The following is an 18,463-nucleotide window of genomic DNA, read 5'->3' as shown; positions in this document are numbered from 1 at the left end:
ACACCACAAAGGGTACGTGAGAGAGACACTGAGGAAAAGGAAGGGAAACCACAGGGAACTTGTGCATTATCTCATAATAACCTCTTAAGGTATCACCAATAAGTGCAATGGGAAATACTAGTCCGGGCTCTGGCTTCTTTTCTGATTGCTAGCCACTGGTTTGCATTGTAAAGTGCTAGGGGCAGTGGGTACACACTACCAGGGATTGTATACTGCGCTTCATTGAAAATGGGCAGTCAGTTTTAGTTATGTTATTGTTTTAAGAAGGGGCTAAAACATCTGGAAATTGACAGCAGAATGCTAATTTTTATTGTTCTCACAAAAAAAAAAAGAAAGTACCAAATTATTTAAATCATCATGGTACAAATGCAATTCCAGATTGTGAACTGGCTAAGCAAGTTTAAGTCTGAAGCATTGGTCATATTCACCTTTCATGTATAGCTAAAGAAAATCTGACACCTCCACAGATATCCCAGGTAACATCCTTACCACGTTGAACCAGCAAATAACCACCCCACAGTCCCCGTTCACTTCTTCCATGCATTTCAATATATTCAAGTTGTCATCTTTGTAGATGTCCACATTAGGCTTTCCTGATAAACTGGACAGGATACTGGAAAAGAGTAGAGAGAATAAAATTCCTCTGAGAGATTGCACAGGTTTCTTCATTAGGCTGATTGCTGTGTCCATGCAGTCTTCCATGAATCCCAGTGTGAAATGACAGATCATTCATCTGGCTCAGGCTGCATGTTCCAGAGACAGGACAGAGGCAGTGGGGACAAACTGACACGTGTGAAACTCCATCTGAACACAAAAGAGCAGTAACTGTGGAGGTGGTTGAACAGTGGACTAAGTTGGACAGAGGGGTTGTGAAGTCTCCAGCTGTGGAGATACTCAAAACCTGCCAACGGTGTACTGGGCAACCAGTCCTAGCTGGTCCTGCTGGAGCAGGGGCATTGAACTAGATGATCTCCCGAGGTCCCTGCCAACCCCAAGCATTCTGTGTTCCTGTGTCATCTCGAAGATTTATTTACTTATTTATAATGTATTTATTTATTTCATTTTGCACACACATTCACACCTCTGTACAACATCAAAACCACTACTCCAGCTCCCACCACTGGCCATTTCCCGGGCACTGCTTATTCCAGCAGCAGCAGCAGCAGCAGTAGTAATGTCTTATTTTGCCATTTTTCCCTGGCCTCGCCAGCCATGCTAAGGCAGGCTAAAGATGCAGAAGGCATTGTCACACAATGGTCTGTCAAGAAGACCATTAAGAATTCTGAGCTAAGCTGTTGGTAAGAATTGTCCCCAAGCGACTGCTGGGGCTGCACTGTAGAGCTGTCTGGCCCAGTGAATAATGTGGCCCTTCAGCTGGGAGTTCAGAACAGGCAGGGGCAATTTGGGTGCTTGGTGGGAGGACATCTGGCTTGGGAGCTCTTTCTGCTGAAGGCTCACTCCTGTTTTCTGTAAGCAGTGAGGATAGAGAGGTTTGCTGTCTTAAATGCTGATCATTCCAGCACTCTGGCCTGTATCATTTATTGTGCTGGTGCAGTCAATGTATGGCAAATTGTAGCATGTGGCAGACACAACTGTCCAGAGCTGGGAAAGGTGGCCCTATGGTATGAAAGAAAATTTATCCTTGTGCAATGACTGCCATGTCACAGTCACCATTTCTTCATTCGAGGGCAGAAAACTCAATGCTGTGCCCTTGTTTGTTAAAGCCTCTTCCAAACAGACAAAGCCTGGCATGCTTTCCCTTCTCCCTCTGGCACAGTGCTCCACCCCATCAGCATTCTCAGTGCACAGCTGCTTAAGGGTTATTTTCTCTGGGAGGTGGTTGTGTGGGGGGATGTTCATGTACACACACACACATGCACAGAAGGATATGTTCTCCTAAAGAAGAAACAACTTTGTCAGCAAATTATCTCATCTTATTTCAGCTATTATAATCCTCTTCAAGCCTCAACAAAGCACCCACACATGTTTGATCAAGTCACTATTAAAGAGAAATATTGTGCTATTCTTGCCAACTGGACCACCTACACCTTGGTATCACTATAATTATTGTCAAATATTATTGTTACAAGAGGGCACAAACTATGTAGATCTTTCTTTAATATGACAGTGGCCAATTTAATGGAACATTACTGATTAGCAGAGCCAGTGCAGAATATGCTAGCATACCTTTTACAAAACTTTATGTTACAGTTGAATGGATTACAGAACACCTCTTGAATGCCTAGTGGCTGGCGTTGTGCCAGAGCCTTTAAAAAAATTGAAAATGCAGTTTGCTTTCTCCTTTTTCATAGAGAAATCTGAAAGCAGAAGCACTGACCTTGGCAAGCTTCTTGCATTAAGATTTCCAGTAGGCAAAAGCACTATAAATCAAACCAGAATAATCCTGTGTATGTTTTTGTTTTCGTGCAGGCTGCTAGGATTGCACTTAAGGACTTGATTTTTATTGCTAAAGGAATGTTTTTAAATCATCAGGACCTAGAGCATGTTGTGAGCTTAGTCCAAATTTCATCATCATCTTTTGCAATTTGCCTAACGCCCCGACTCCCATGGAAATACAATTTATTTCTCTTGCAAAAGTCATTACCATCTATGAGCACAAAGAAAGAAACCTGCAGAACAGAAAATGAGCAATAAAATCATGACAAAATCTACTACCTAGATTCTTTCCCCTAAAGCAGAAAAATAAGATAAACAGTGCTTCTGTTTCTCTCTGAGTTATTATTAGTTCAGTATTATTTATCATATAGCTTGGAAATCTTAAAAGGTTACAGTTTATTTTTCATGCATGGCTTTGGGGAGCCTTTTGACTCTGCTGAGAATTGTAACATGACATTGTTTTCAAAATGAAAGCTCTGAACAGATTATTTTCCACATTATCTAGATAATAGAGGTGATAGATGGGTCCAAGTCTAGCTGGTGTAAGCAGTTGTAACTCATTTAAATTATGGAAATTTGCACCAGCAAAGAACCTGCCTCAAAGAAGAGAAGTCTGGAGAAAATGTTCTAATTCAAATTCATGTTACCTTTTTTTTTTTGGGGGGGGGGGGTTGTTTTGATTTTTTGTTTTTTTGTTTTGGTTTGTTTATATGGACATAACTTTCATTTAGGTTTATAGTAAAGAATATTAAACTGAACACAAATTTAATTCCATCTCTATGTGTTCTTTTATGCTAAACCACTGAAAGATATGTTCCCTAAGCCTGTTTGCAAGCTTCATCTTCCCGTGCATCCAGGTCAGCTAAACACACGCTTAGATCGGAAGCAACTTACAAAGTTTGTGTTAACACCACTGGGACTCCCCATGTGTTGCAGTAAGCTTTGCTAAATATTGATCATTAGAACACATATTTAGACTTAAAAGCTATAGTGCTTTCCTGATTGCAGGCTTCTGGGCCCTCCTAAAACTTGGTATCTTCAACTAAGGCTAAATATATCTCTCTCCACAAACACATGGATGTATTGATATGTACTTTTCTTATTTTACAGCATCTGCTATTATTACCATGCTGCATGTATGAGCAAGAAGTATAGGATATTAGTAGGATTTTCTTTGCTCTTACTCCTTTTTCTCCGGTTTTTCAATCCATACTTTTGATGTGTTATTTCTGAGTTCCGTCACCAGTTGGCAAGGGCAAGTCCTCAAACCCACCCACAGCTGTTTCTGTCAAAGTGGCGGATCAGTGGGGCTCAGAAGCGCACAGCTGAGCCATGAGACACAGCTCTGTAGGAAATGATCTTTCTCCACGCATTTTCTCAATGTGTTGCTGGCACTTATAAAGTTAATAATCACAAGTGTAATGTATGGGCTTTACATTGCCCATTTACAATGGACATGGTTAAGAATTAACGTTTTTATTTCATGCTGTAAGTGAAACTTCCTTTTTCTCAAATTCTCACATGGCAGACAAATGTTTAAACATAATGGGGGCAACCACAGAATCCTTAGCCTAAGTTTTTTCCTGAAATTATTTTCTTTCCTTGTGAATCTTTTTTAGCTGGCTTCTTTCCTTTGGTTTCCCATCACCACAATAAAAGCTTCTACATCCTTATGTACTCTGGGACAAGAGTTACACTGTGAGAAACCACCTGAACCAACACTGGGAGTCATGAAAATAACTGCACTAAGGACTCATCTGTTGCTTCATCATCTGCATTTTACGTTTTTCTGTGGAATTGTTTCAACAGATGTGTATCCCCTAGATTGTGCTGTAAGAGTAGCCTATTTTACCCTAGCCTAAAATAATTCCTAAAGTATTTGGCTTAAAACAAAAGTATCCTTATAGGGTTTTGGTGATTTAACTCTTCTGATTTCAAAAAGTGGTTTTACTTACATCTCTAGAGAAACAAATTGTACTAATTTAAGACCTAGCATCTACTTTAAGAGTCTGTCTAATGAAGAGAGGAAAAAAGGAAGGAGAACTATTTCTACCCAGAAGTTGTCATATATTAAAATGAAATAACATTGGAAACCAAGACCATTGCCTTAAATAGTCATACTTTATATTGCTATAATGTAATAAGATTATGAGGGGAACCTGTTTTGGGCAGATAAGGTTGGAGAGAGGAGCAAATTTTGTGATGATAGCCATTTCAGATGAAGTTTAGGTAACTTGGACCAGCTTAAAGCTGGCAGGCACCCTGTATAACTTCCAAAGATGGATGGTTGTGTAGCTGGGGGAAGGGATGTTCCTCTCTGGTTATACGGCTTCCCACATCTCTTGGGGTGCAGCATGGGGGAGGGAGCTCTGCCAGTTCATCTCACTGGATATAAATGTGCATTTTCCTCTAAGTGTTCTTGCATGATTAGGAAAATTATCTCCTATACAGAATATCCATGAAGTGCCTTGCCCAAATGTATGCATTCAGCAAAAATTCTCCTGTAGCTTCTGTAAATAACACTGGTCCACAAAAGTCTTGCTGGCTCACAAATGGCTAAGCACTGCTTGCACACCGAGTTGGTAGATGCCTTACAACTGCTTAAGCTGGAGAGAAGTGGCTCTGGATAGATTGCTGCCTTGCATATGCAGATTTGAAAAGCATTTTTGCACCTCTTTCACAGTGCTAACTAGGTGAATGCTGTCTGCCTGCATGTGTGTGTGCTTCAGTGAGCTGGAGCATCAGAACACAGAGTCTTTACTGGTAAGGTACAGCTTAAGAGTTTTATTTAGTAGTATTTCTTGAAGACTGGAACAGCATCATCAAATCTCTGTCTATGAATATGTGCATGTGGTTGTGACCTTGCAGGAAATAGGTGGTCTGGTTCAGTGTACAACACCAGCTCAGCTGACAGCACTCTGAAATCTTAATTAAAGGATTCAAGTCAGACTCTTCGTCCCAGCACTCCTGTAGGAACACCATTGATGGTGTTACAGTGGTAGCCATGTAACATTGTGTAGGTGTGCTACACTCTGTTTAATTTTTTTTTACTGTGTTTATATTCATCCAAGGCAATTAATGAAATGAAAGGTATTGATCATGAAGGTGTGGGTGGCTTGGGATTCTGGTTACTTGGGTTGGGATTTTGTAATAAATACATGAACTCTGTAGCAGAGCTCTTACCAGAGGTCATGTTTAATAAACTACGCTTGATGCATAATATGCTGGCATGTCATGTCTCAGCAGTATACCATTAGTATCTTCTGCCTTACTTTGTAGGTATTTTGGAATGTGGTGTATGGAAGGTCTTAAAGCTAAAGCTGAATGCTTTCTACAGTGTGTTCACTGTCAATCTTGTTCAAACATACATTTTAGTCATCTTCCATAAGCCAGGACCCCCAGATTTGCTATATCCCCGTGGTGTAATTTCCTAATTCAAAACACTGCACTGGTAATCATTTAAAGAAACTATAAACAGTATCAATAATGTGACAGGCTGCTAGCCAAAAGACATTGTGCAATTTATAATTTTATTGAGAGATAGGCATAAATGAAGGTTTTGGGGGATCACCCCAATTCAGCTGAGACATGAATTTTAACACTACCATGGTGCCATTGGATATAAAACATTAAATGAGCAATATTCTATGTGTGCATTTCAAACCTGTGCTTAAAAATTTTCCTTGCAGAGTTTGTATTAACTGAAATTGTAAACTTTTGTTTCAGACCTTCAGTTGTTATGGTCTGGTACAAACAGGTAGTGACTGCACTTCTAAACACTTATTTAGATCAGAATAATCTGATTTCTGCAATCTGCCCAGCTTATAATTTTATGGTAATATCCTTGAAGCTTTCTGGTTTTGTCTTACTTCATCTGAAATTGACTTCCTTTTAATATTTATAGCTCTTAGTTAAATTAAGAGGTAAATATGTTCTTCTAAGCCTTGTTTAACCACACTGGAAGTGTCTCTCTGGAAACAGCTCTTTGGAAAGGAGAAAAAGAACTCCTTAGATTGAGTAAAGATTATGAAAATGGAACAAAAATACAAGGCAAAAATACAGCATTAGCGTCCAGGTCAGTCTGGGGCAGAGACTGGAGCTATGTCTGCATGGCATTGACATGCTTAATATAATGAAATGGTGATGGGAAACAGTTTTGCAAAATTCTTATCAGATGAGCTTGATTTCCAACAGAGGGTTTCTGCATGGGTCTTTTTAAGTCTTCAGAGATACCATCTTTAAATCTGTGGAGATAGCTAAAAGGTATTTTAAATTATTTGACTAATTGTCAATTATATTTTTAACAATCATTATAAAAAAGCAGAGCATTAAAAAGAGCATCCTCTGTAACTAAATGCAGGCAAACATGAAAATAAGTGAGCTAGGATCCATGCAGAAAACCCTGCACACTTCAGCTGGTTCTCTGAAACATATGTGAAGTTCTTAATGTTGTTAATGCTTTAAAATCAAGCTGAGATTTTCATGAAAAGATTCAAGAAAGATTTGGCTACAGACTGCATCTAAAATTGGCTAAGGCTTCACAGTAATAATACTCATTCCTTTCTACATCGTGGTCTAAAACAGTCATTACTTCATGAGCCAACCATGCTTGCCAGAGTGCACAAAACTAGAAATTAATAGTATCTGCTAAGCATCCTGTACTCTGATGTTGCACAACATGGAAGAGGAGAGTGACTTTGAAACTTTCAAAGTAAATAAAGAAAAGTCACTTGTTTAATCTTGATTCTCATTGAATTGTAAACAATTCTTTGCTGGCTATCTCACCTTTCACTTCAAGTCACAACAAATTCCATGAAAAGTTCTTACTTACACATCTGCTTAAAGTCGAATGAAAGCAGAATTCAATTAACTTTATGGCGAATCTGTTAAAAACCCACAAAACAAGGGAACCAAAAATTCAGTCTGAGGATTGCATCTGATTCTCCATCTTCAACATGCTGTGATCTGTCTAGAGATTACAGCACATATGGTCTGTAAAACCACCCACTGTTTCAATACGTCTGAAATACCGAGTAGTACATGTAGCATCACAAGTTAGAAATTAGGTAGAAGAATGGATGTTAGTGCTAAACCTACAGAAACACAGAATTCTACAGTTCAGACTAAATATGTGTTCCTTTGCTCCAACATTTCACCCTTTGTTTCTCTGTTAGGCTGAACTGGAAACGTTCTCCAGGCAGTGGGTGCTTCATGCGCCAGATGTGCTGCACCACCAGGGCAGAGTCAAGGACAATGTGTGAGGAAAATTTCAGCAAGGAGGTTCTGAAATGAGTCACACCAGTGGCACCAACTCTTGGTGTTTCTTGCTACTCTTAAAAGCCTCTGCAGTCTTTACCTTGAGTATCACTTTAGGCAGTTTTGTGCATGAGCAGTTTTGCAATACTTTCATGAAATATGATATGCTATTATACCAGCTTAAAACAGTCATCAATATTTCAAGTGAACAAATGTAAAGAGCTTCTCAAAACAGGTACTATTTACTGTACCTCAAACAGATGCCCTTCAATGGGAATTACAGAAGCACAGCAATATAAAAACACTATCCTGATAATAATACAGATCACAACCACACTGATGTAAATCTGAGAACACGTCCACTGCATATCTGACATAATAGAAGATATTTAATTCCTGGTCAAAGGAAGGTAAAAAAGCCACACTTTGTATCTCAGCAGTTCAGTGATACTGCTGAAATTGTCTTTACCAACCTGTCTTTAACTCCTCTTCAATCATTCTTTAATATAAGTGAGAAATGGATCCTGCTATTGATTGAACTCTTTGCTTTTATCCAACCTGCCTTAAGCTTGAAATAGATCTCTCTTGTCATAGAAATAATAATAAAGCTTTCTCACAGTGGAGAAGGAGGTCCTAGGTACTGTGGGAGTTTTTTTTGCTCACAAAATAAGTAAAATCTCTTTGGATAAACAATGGCACCAATGCCAGCTTCCACACAGTAACAACTAGTGCTGCACAAATTGATGTGCCACCTTAATGCTCCAGGATTGATTGAACATTTCTCTGCTGTTACCTGTATTTTTATTGTGCTGTTGTCTTTCCTCAAGAGAACAGTGTTCCTAGCATGACCCCTTTTTCTTTGCACGTCAGGTGAAGGAAAATCACCCTTTGCTGTACTTGCAGGGACAGATATTGATCTTGGGCACAGTGATGCAAACTGAAAAGATCTCCTTGGGAGCAGAAGGCATTGCCCCAAACATTGGCCTGTGAAGCTGTGGTCAGACTCCAGCCCCTGGCCTTCAAGGGTTTTTTTTTTATCTAATGAGCAGCAGCAGTATTTCTAATATACCCACGCTGCAGAGAGCTCTCAGTCATTTGGCAGAAGTGAAAATTTATTATTGTCTATTATTGATGCTTATAACACAAAACATTGATGTATGTCACAGTCTCAATACATTTTCTTAATGGTCACATCTATGCCAAATGTATTTATATTTCTGCAAGAGTTTATGAGCAGTAATATCAACATTTAATTTTCATAAAAGCCTTTTTTTCAAGAAAATCCCATAAACCCTCAACACATACCACAGCTATCACTTACTATGCAACAGATATTTTATGCTCAGTTTATGTCACTCCAATTTTTTTTAGAAAGTGCTGGATATGGACATAGCTAAACTCAGGACAAATCCCTTCTGCTGTGCTGGTGAATATTTGTTTGGCTTTTATAATACACCCAAGGTGAAAAGATGGATGAAGCTTGAGTTGAGATAAATATCAAAAAGTTTATGCATTTAAAAAAAGAAAATACTCAGGAATATATGGTTTTGTGTCCAAGTGAGAGCATTCAGGAAGCTAACAGTGATTCCAGACAGGAATTGTACAAACACAATGCTCTTTGTGAATGTAGATTTAGAGAGGGACAGAAGGCTGTACAAAGTGAACAACTATTCACAGTTCAAGCATTTTTTTCTCTAACACTGTCAGTACAACATTTAACCAGCTTTGCACTTACAAAGTGCACTTACATTGCTGATGCTTTGCCTCTCAGAGGATGGAAGATATTTTTGCTGTCATTTGCCTGAGATGGTACTATTTCCTGGTGCTTTAAAGTAAATAATTTATTGTAGCCTGGGGCTTTCACTCTAAGACTTTTCATATATGATACACTACTTACCTTAGCATTCCTGTTTATGTACTTACATTGCTCTCATCTCAGTGGTTCTCAGGCTGCTGTGTACCAACATGTCTTCACTCCCTGCAGAGGAGGAGTATAAGTCATTAATGCTTCTGTATCCCTGATGATTTTATTAAATGAAGTTTAATTACGTCCATTGCTTTTGTATAACATAATCTAATACTCATTTGCTCCATTATTAACATTCAGAGGAATTAAAATAGGGTGCATTTGCATCAGTACACATTGAGCATGATGTAAGGCCAGGCGTAATTAATTTCTCTTGCTTACAGCTATGGAGATTGTTAATTTAAAAAAAAAGGCAGTACATAGAATTTTATTTTTATTTGCATTAGGGTACTTATCACTCTGGAGCTGTAAATCAGAATTCTGGTTAAAAGTCTTCCTATTTTTACTTTTGAGCACTGTTTACCAGAGTGCTGTCAAATGGTAAAATGTAATAATGGAGCTAATTCTTTTTTGCTGTGGGGGAAAGAAATGATACTATGCATTCAAAGTTAGGTAACTGAACTACAGATCTAGTTCTTCTTATGAATGGTAAAATTTTCAGCAGCTTTAAGGACAGAAGGAGTGAGCCCCTCAGTCAATGGTTCCTAACTTTCTGGGGAAGACAAGTGGTTCTACATAGGTCCGGTCAAGTTCGGTCCATCCCAGCGCCATGACCCAATCCGTAACTCCTGTCCTTGTGAGCCCCAAGTCTGTCATGCCACGGCTGTGGATGTGAGGTCTGGGAGTTCCACACATCTCCTGTAATATACCCAAAGATCTGCAATGTGATCACACCTTGCTCCTTGGGAGCCACTGCTTCAGCTGACACCATTTGTAGAACTGCCTGGTGCAGGGAGTTCCAAGCTCTGTTTTCGTGCTCCCAGACTGACAGAGAGACAGTGACCCATTTTTTTACAGAAAGTGATGAAAAAATGTTTTTTCTAAAAAAATTTAGTTTCTTTAAAAGCTCACTAAAATGGGAGCCATGAAACTGAGGAATACCTAAATCCTCAAGCACTTTTAAAGAATGTATTGCTTATGTAAGAGGATTTGCTAACAGAAAATAGACTGAATCTTTTAAATGAACCATCCACTTTGGAAATATATCACTGCAGTAGCCTTCCCTGATCTTGTGCAAGGGATCATGTCCATGTGTTTGCTTAAGAATTTTTGGTAGAGAAATGTGGTTGCCTTTCTTGTTTAATTATTTACTATTTCCATGTGGTAGAATGTTAAGAGATTGCTTTTTCTGTCCCCTGTCGATAAGTGACCTGCCTTAACCAGGCACTCCGAATGAATCATAACCCTTGTCAGCACGTGCACCAGTGATTGCTAAGCAGCTAAGGCCATCTGTAGCAGCACTTGGTGTTCATTTCCCAGTACAAGGCTTAGTGTGGTTGTGTCTTTGGTAATGAATATTATTCCTAAAAAGTCCTCATGAGATGGGGAAGCGAAAGAGAAATACTCTGTCAGCTGTATCCATTTTGTCATTGCCTGCTGGCCATGAAATCAGAGTGGGTGCAGTGGAGAACAAGGATACAGCAATTGAGAGGAAGGTGGTCCCGTGGGAGCAGGAGGAAGAAGTTGGGCAGTTGTTTGAAAAGAGGCTTTAGCAAGTGCTTTGGGAGTCTTCTGTTAGCCCCTGAGAAAATCAAAAGTAAAGACTGAGCAAAGGTAGTCAAGGGATTCCAGGTAATTCACCACTGATGTAAACCGTCGGTGCAGACTTGAATTCTAAGGAATTCAGATCCCAGAGCTGAAGATATTGTACACCTGTCTCAAAGAGAAATTCTTCTCCAGTTAACCTAGTTTTCAAACCCAAAGTCACAAGTATCGAGGGAGCAAGAGGTCTTTTCTCTTTCATGCTGAGGATTTCCAAGGAGAAGAGGGGAAAGAGAAAGGATACAGAGATAACCCACTCTGGACCAGTAAAATGCTTCTCAAATTCCTGGTGAGGATCTAGTAAGGAAGGTACAAAGCAGACACTTAGATCTCTACTGAATAGCTACAAATTTACTGTGTTTGGGTACTGTGTTTCAATTCCTAATGCTCAATGTCAATTAATTCTGGAATTACAATGGGATTCCCAGGTTATGCAATGGCCAGTTTATGCACTGAATTGAGATATTGGAAGAAGAAGTAGTCATCATCCTTTCAACATTCTTCTTGCTGTGCTTAATGAGCAGTGTTCAGCCTACCTTCTCATTGATTTTAGAACATTCTGGTATAATTTTAATTTTAAGGGATTTGATGTAAGAAAAGGAAAAAAAAAACATTCAGGAAACCTTCCTGAAATACGGTCAAATTATATTTCTTTTGTTAACAAAAAAAAAATCCTTCAAACTGGTTTCGACCAGTGAAATACTAATACTGTACTGTGAGACTTGAAATGTAATGGACTGGTTTTGAAGCTATGGATAACTGCACAGAATGGGAAGCTCCACTTGAGACAATCAGCAGTCTTGTTGCTTCAGTCTAAGAAACACATTTCAAATTCCACAGGCAGAGTTACTCTCAAAAATAACTGTGGAGCCAAAATAAATGGTCTAAGAAATTGTTTCTGAGAAAAGTTAGTAATAAATTTTGTTAGTAATAAGCCTTTTCTTCCTGTTCCTAAACTTTACTAAATGCCTTCCTTGGGCCAATAAGGAATAAGCACAGGCTTAAAATTAGATCCATGTTGGATTAATGAATCACCAATAGGACAATAGATTTAAGTTATTGCTGGTAAATTTTAATTTGAGGAAATTCAAAGGACTGAAACAGAAATTAATTGGACCTCACTGTTTGTTCAACAGATTTAGTAGTACCCTCATACCATAAAACATAGAGAATGCTCAAAGGAAAACTATTGAAAATTAGTTTTTCTTTCTTTAATTTTTTTTTTATGTGTCCATAGCCTTATAAGAAGAAGGATATTAAAAAGTCACAAATACATCTAGAAAAGTTATCCATATAGATTATAATGCTTGGACATGTCCAGTCAGAAAAAAAAAACCAAAAATAACCAAAAAAAAACCCAAAAAAACCCACAAAAAAATACCACCACATAATATTTTATTCATTAATAATAGTTTTCTAATAACAAAAGCTTCATGTTCAAATTTCAGGATACAGTGTAAATTGGGAGAAAAAGTATTTCTGTAACTTCAGCTATGTAAAAAGCATCCCTGATAGACTGTGAGCTACCCTGTCTGCATTTTTTTTCTTACTGAAAATCATCATCAGCTTTCATCATATCAGAAGGTTTTTTTGTGGGCAGTACAATCGTGTCTTTCTGTCCAACTTTGATAAACCACAGAATTTTCAATTTCTTCGTTCAAACAATCATCACAGTTACAATCTTAACTCTATTTTTATAATTAATTTAATATTCCTAAAAAGAAGAAAGCCACAGCTTTAGTTTGTATTTATTAAATCATACTGCCATGCAGACGGAGTAGCAGAATAATCTAGATAACCATCTTTTATGCTAAAAATTTCATCCACACTTAAGGAATTAATCTGGTTTTTAAACAGAACATTCCACAAAAAAACAAGTGAGTTTTGAGCTACACCTAAATAAGATGGATGGGCAGTTACAGTCCTTAAATTCCACAGCATTTCCAACCATCAGAGACTGATTACAGCACAGTTTCTAGGTGCCGTAAGCAAAGCAATTACACTGTCCCCTGAATATCCTTGGCCTGAAGAGGTAGCTGGGAATGGTCCATATTCCTCGTAGTGTGGTAACTCTCTCCTGTACTAACAGGACAAAACAGAAGGAGCAAACTGCAGCAGATGCCTCTCCAGTGTCTAACTCAGGACTACTGAGGGAGCTGCAGCACTTGGCAGCTACCAGGGATTTGATCCCATACTCTTCTGTGTCTTATATGTTAGTCACCTGTGTTTTCCCTGCCTCTGTTTAAAGCTTTGAGCTACTTAAAAGAATGTGTTTTCTTGGAGTGCAAGAGCCTGAGAAATATCACTCCCTATTTTAATTATGTAAAATTGTTGCTATTCACACTGATACAGAAATTATAGGGCAATAGTAGTTGTATTGTTTACAGCGTGGGAGTAATACTTGGGATTTTCACTATGAAACACATGCAAAAAAACCCTCATCTTGTTTCTGAAATAACATGAGGTCACGCTCTTTCATTTTTCTCTCAAAGGAAGGCACATTATAATTTTTTATGATATAGTTGGGCAACAGACAAGTTCAATGCTTCAAAATGCAGCAAGAGGAAGTTGTTGTGGAGACTACTTTTAGTAATTTCTAACTCCAAGTAATTATTAGTTCATTCCTTCTTTCTTGAATGTCAGGAAGGGGATGCATTAGCTCATCACTTCAGAGTGCTACAACAGGATCTATCCCTATAGGGGTAGGAATTATCCCCATTAGTGACAAGCAGTGGTCCCAGAAGTGTTGCAGAAAGGAGGAAGTGCATGCATGTCTGCCTGGGCACTTTTAATGGAATGTGAGATATTGTACAGATAATGTGTGCATGAGATTTACCTCAGGCCTTGTCTAAAGGGAAAGGGTCTGCACTGTATGAATGTTTAGGTTCTTTAGCTGAACATCATCACCTTCTACCTTCTTGCTTTGCAATAACTTCAAAATTGTGGTATTTTTTATATCTCTCAGAAGCATAAGAAGAATAATAAGTCCATGTACTGCCCTTGTATGGCAAATGCCCCTCTTGCAGGAGGCATAATACGGGCGCTCAGGGTTCTCTGTCACAACTTGATACAGTTCTGCTTTTTTCTGACAGGTCTGGCAACATTTTCTTTGAATAGGCGTGAAGAACAATAGAGGAGCTGTTGCTTCTCTGCTTGTTGGCCTCCTGCTACCCACTGATGTCTAGGCTAGGGCTCTACATGCACCAAGTATACTATCTATGTTACTGTGGTATTTTTCTAAGAGATATCTTATCTGTTGCTGGAGCACTTGGTGAATTTGCTGGATTAATTGTCCCAGAACCTTGGTAAGGGTAAAAACTACTAGATGTTAGGGCTTTAGGTTTTTTGATAAGTATTTTTTATTTGACTCTGCACTAATAAACAAATACAGTACAGATGTCAGCCTGTCATCTTCTTGTGAAATCAGGAACAGTTTAGCTATTGATTTTGATAGCAAGGTAATATTTTGGGGTTTTGCAGTGCTTTATTATGCTGTGAAGGTATGTTAGCCTACATGTGTCTCTATTTTTGTGCAAGCTGAATAGAGATTACACACACCCCCTTAGTTCAGGATCACCAAAACTTCTACTTTCTCTGCCAATTGGTGAGGTAAGGGGAACATGCAATAGATCCTTAGGAAGGCTGAAAGGAGGGGAGATGACTTTTATCAGAGAGCCAAGCCCAGCAGAGGAATACCATCAGTCAGCACAGGCTCTGCCAGTTCTCCTGACCTCAGGTCAGAGAGAACCCAAGCATATTTTTGTTTTGTTTCCTTGTAGTAGTCTGCTTAGAGTCTCTGTGCCTGAGATTTGGATTTGAGAGAGGACTTCATCTTTATATTAGAATGCAAAAATGAGAGACTTCTAGAGGCATGAGAAAGCACGCTTCACCTCTAACAAACTCTTCTGCATTGCAGTGTAAAACTTTGTCCTTTCCCTTCTTCTATGGATACTGGGAGAGAGAAAATCAAATCTGATTCTCTGAAAGAAAGAAGCAGAAGATAAATTATTGTAGTGTTAGCAAAATTAAAAATAAAAATCTCTGAGCTCAAATTCTATCTTTGTTCAGAATCCCCTGAAAGATGAGGATAGCCTGTAACACCAAAGGAGCAAAAAGGAGAAAACAGCTTACTGAAACAATAATCTAGCTATGCACAGAAAACAGTTACTCTAAGAGCAAGAATCCTTGGGAGAATTCCTACAACTTATAAAACAGCCGAGAGATATTTCATACTAGTGATTTTATAAATATATTTTGGGTTTAAGGCAGGCATGATTTTTAAGGCAGCCAGACCTTATATTATAAAATTATTTATTTTACTAGTAACAAATATTTAAGACACAATGGCTGTTTTATAAAATCTAAAAAATTATTGGAACATGTGATCAGAGCTGTCAAGACAAAAGCCTTTGACTCAGTATAATCCTTTTTTTCATAATGTGGGAAGGGATTTTCTTTTTCTAGTTACTTTGAAGAAAGATATTATTACTTAGACCTAGCAGTCATATACTTAAATATTTCTAACGAAGTGGTGAAAGAAAGGGTTTGACGGTCTTGGATTCAGTTTGAAAGTGCTACCAGGTCTACATTGCTGACATGACAAATGAACCTGGATCTGGTCTCTAGTTTGCAGTTATGGTGATGATATACTGATTCTAAGAATACATGGGACTTCTCAGAAAAACCTCTATGTATTTTAATTCTATCTTCGTTATTTACTTGGACGGTCTCAAAAAGTTTTGAGCTTGTTCATTTTTTAAAATGCATGAGTATTTTTCAGTGAAGGGAGTATATAAAACATTGAGTCTCCCATGTTTGCCCTCCTGGTACAACATGGCGAGATCATCCTGGGACACATATTGTTTTGTTTGTAACATTACTGGAGTCATTAGCTCATAGTTCATAGCTCATGGTGTCATTCTTTGACTGAATCACTAGTATTTATTCCAAAGAGAGGAGAGCCATTCTTAGATCTTCTTTCTTTGCATCAAGAAAGATGCTGCTAAATGCAGCTCCCTACCTAGCAGGTGGCTTTGTACCTTTCCTAGTGTCTCAGTGCCAAAGCCAGCAATCTCTGATCTGAAACTGAATATCAGATTCTTCTTGAAAATCAAAATCTAAAGTGTATTGGGTCCATGTTTGCTGTAGCAGTTACCACTGGAAAGAAAACCTCCCTTTATGTTAATTAGGCATGTCCTTCCACAGACAATAAATCAGTCATGTCTGGAAGGCCAGTGATGGTTTTCAAGGCATTCTGGTATTCAGTCTTGTAGAATTCCTCCTGGTAATTTTTCTGGTCTGCTCTGCTTGCTTGCCTATAATGGAGTTGATGCGCTCTTTATTTTCTTTTCTTTTTTGAGTAGGTGTTGTATGTTTGCCACTTGAGAGTTCTCTAGGGTGTATTCCAAAATTGTCAAAGTTTATAGCACACATTTTCAAATTAACATTCTTAAATATGCCCACAAAATCTGCTGCTGCTCCCCAAATGCATCTTTCTACATTAAACTGCACATTAACATGAGTACCATTTGCATTCACAGAGAATGTACAAATAGATGCTCAGAAAATTCTGAAAAGATGTTCTGTGAAAACTTTGAGAATTATTTAAGGCAAATGTTGTCTAACCTAATAGCTTATGTGTGAGGCCAAATCCATCAGGATCTTGGTGTACTCTCTGGCTTGTTATGATGTAGATGACTCTCAAAGTTACCTGTTCAGAGAGGATGATCTAAATTTAAGTCCTGCTCTAACTTTAAATTTGGGTGTATATTTCAGCACTCCTCTGGCCTTTTCCTTTTAATCCTCTCCCTCCAACTATTTTTAGATTCCCAAGATCTGCATATATACAGGAACTAAAACCACAGTAAGAGCAAGCAGGAAGATTTTTCAAACAACCCTTAAATTAAAAGATTAATAACCCTTAAAATTTTAATGCATGCTAATATTCAAATGGCTTTTCAGATCCTACACACTATCCCAAAATCCAATTATTATGTTTTTTTCCATAGATTCTGGCTGTGCAGGCTCTCCTAAGTTTCTGAACACCAATCCATTTCCTTTCCATGTTGGAAATTTTTATCAAAAATATTTGTAACTCTCAATCTCTATTGATAACTCCTTTAATGTGAAAAGTAGAACCAATTCCATTTTGCTAGTCTATACTTGGGATTTTTTCATGGGACTACCTGTTGTTATCCTAAGACTTCACCATCAAGCTGTTTGATTGAAAAACACGTAGAAGGAGGCTTTACGTGGAACAAATGTATCATTTTTGCATTCTTACTTTTTAATTTTTTTTTTAATCTCATGTTTGTTGACATTCATTTCCTTAACTAAAAATGCTCTTTAAGACAACAGTGCATAACATCTCACAGTATAATTAAAGTAGTATTTTAATACTAAGTCTAATTGGGGATATTATGAAAAGGAAAAAAGTTATCAGTCAATATGTTCTTCAGACATTCTCAATATTTTCATCTTCTGATCATTTCAGAGTCACTGCTTGTAACATGGACTTTCTCCTGGAGTAAAAATACTGTATTTCAAAGCTTAGGGTGTTGATGACTTGGATAGCAACCTTTTCAAACATTCAAAGTAAAAAGTGCTGTCCAGGAAAAGCCACCTTCCTGTATCGCCATTTCACACTATAAAAAATAATGATATACACACTCAGAAGGATTATTATACAACAGATCTGGGCTTCTTTCTGAATTCCTTTATTTTTCCCATATTGCACCTGTATTATAATAAGTTTATTTGCAAAATCCCAAGGGTTGCCAGGAATATCTGTCAAAGAAACATTTAGACTTATGCAGAATTTAGTAACTGTCATAAACTTTTTTTTTCTCTCATCTTTCTTTAGTTCTGTCAGCTTCCTTATATTTTAGCTTCTGACTCCCTTAGGACAAAAGAGTTGGATGAACACAGTCTGTCTTTGCCAGATAGATAAAATCTACACCTTTTTGAATGTCTGGAAGGTGCCACATATTTTGAAGTGTGCCCATGAAGGAGCAATAAAAAGCACAGAGCTGAATTTCTGACTGCAATTTTGAACCCGAAATAGGCCTGAATTCCACAATCAAATGTGCTTCTGTAGTGCTGAGTTTAACTGTTTTACTGCAGCCCCTTACAGACAGATTGAGCTGTGGAGTTCAAATCCCAAACTCCGATCCAGGTCTCAGCATGTGGAAAGTTCAAAGAGTTTGGAGCAGCCACTTCTGCTGTAGTCACACACTGCATGAG

The 18,463-nt window shown here is 38.1% G+C and overlaps 1 protein-coding gene and 1 long non-coding RNA gene across 2 annotated transcripts in view; both read left to right on the top strand.

The window, feature by feature from the left end:
* Positions 1-18,463, top strand: part of ZMIZ1 (zinc finger MIZ-type containing 1) — a 717,720-nt gene that overhangs the window by 267,163 nt on the left and 432,094 nt on the right. The gene's annotated exons all lie outside the window — the stretch shown is intronic.
* LOC137477944 (uncharacterized) overlaps positions 1-18,463 on the top strand; it is a 295,868-nt gene that overhangs the window by 251,243 nt on the left and 26,162 nt on the right. The window contains exon 6 of the long non-coding RNA XR_011001298.1: positions 7,572-7,689. This is a non-coding gene — a long non-coding RNA (uncharacterized lncRNA). The remainder of the gene's footprint in view (positions 1-7,571; positions 7,690-18,463) is intronic.

Source organism: Anomalospiza imberbis, chromosome 8 (assembly GCF_031753505.1).
Source record: "Anomalospiza imberbis isolate Cuckoo-Finch-1a 21T00152 chromosome 8, ASM3175350v1, whole genome shotgun sequence".
Lineage (NCBI taxonomy): Eukaryota > Metazoa > Chordata > Aves > Passeriformes > Viduidae > Anomalospiza > Anomalospiza imberbis.
This window is presented reverse-complemented; position numbering and strand designations above follow the sequence as displayed.